This window comes from Branchiostoma floridae, chromosome 1 (genome assembly GCF_000003815.2).
Source record: "Branchiostoma floridae strain S238N-H82 chromosome 1, Bfl_VNyyK, whole genome shotgun sequence".
Lineage (NCBI taxonomy): Eukaryota > Metazoa > Chordata > Leptocardii > Amphioxiformes > Branchiostomatidae > Branchiostoma > Branchiostoma floridae.
Genome location: NC_049979.1, coordinates 34,175,125 through 34,176,445, shown reverse-complemented (window position 1 = coordinate 34,176,445; position 1,321 = coordinate 34,175,125).

Here is a 1,321-nt window from a genome sequence, read left to right as displayed (position 1 = left end):
GTACCGTAATGTACCAGCCATCCAGAGGCAATGTCCTGCATGTAAAGATGGTATTGAAGATGAGTTTTTTTTTGATAACATGCCCTGCATATAGGGTAGATAGACAAATATTGATGGATATGATCCCAAGTAAGTCTAGCACACCTTTACCAAAGACAAAAACATGTACATTCAATCTACTACTATATATGTCATGTCCAGACTACATATCTTCGTATTTAGGCCAATACACATGTAATGCTCTAGAAAAGAGAGAATCTATTGTACAGTAACAGACCGACTTGTTTATTTTGTATATTTCACTATGTCAATACGCCGGTACCGGTTACCGGTAACGTTTGTTACCTGCCCTGTAATGTATTACCAATGGGACCGAAAACAATAAGTTGCCATTTTTTGGCTATGGTTAAAAGAGGAATTTTCCTAAACAACCAGGTAGTTTCACCGAAAATGAAGCCGATTTTTTTTTTTACCAAAAAAAAGGCCATTTTCGACATTTCAATGAGAACGAGTGTATTACAAACACACAAGTTCGGAGTAAAAAAAAAACGAATTATTTTCTCAAAACCTTACACTTTACATGTTACAGACACTGTTATTAGAAACACACAGGTTAAGAGAAAAAAAGAGAGGATTTTCTCCAAACCCTGCATTTTACATCTTACAGACAAGATTATTACAAACACACAGGTACCGAGAAAAAAGGATTTTCCCAAGACCTTGCAGTTTCAATCTTACGGACACGGATATCTAAAACACACAGGTATCGACAGAAAAAAAATTAGCATTTTTTCCAAACCTTGTACTTTAGTACATTTTACAGACACGGCTACTACAAACACACAGGTACCGAGGAAAAAAAAAAGATTTTCTCCAAAGATTACATTTTCCATCTAACAGACACGACTATTACAAAGATCCAGGTTCCTCGAAAAGAATGATTTTCTCCCAACCTTACATTACATATTTTACAGACACTGCTTTTACAATCATACAGATTCCAAAAGAAAAAAAGGAAGATTTATTTTCAAACCTTGCAATTTACGTCTTCAGACACGGTTATTACAAACACACAGGTACTGAGAATGAAAAAAAAGTGCATTAAAATCTTTCAGACATGGCTATCACAAACACATAGCTTCAGAGTATAAAATATGTATGTATATATATATATATATAATTTTTCCAAACCTTGCACTTAACCCTCAAACCACCGTATGGGGTCAAAACTGACCCCAGACGTATATTAATATGTGCCATTATGACATTTCTGGTTCAAAACAAATTTCCTTCCATGAGTTTGTTTGTATAATATATTCTT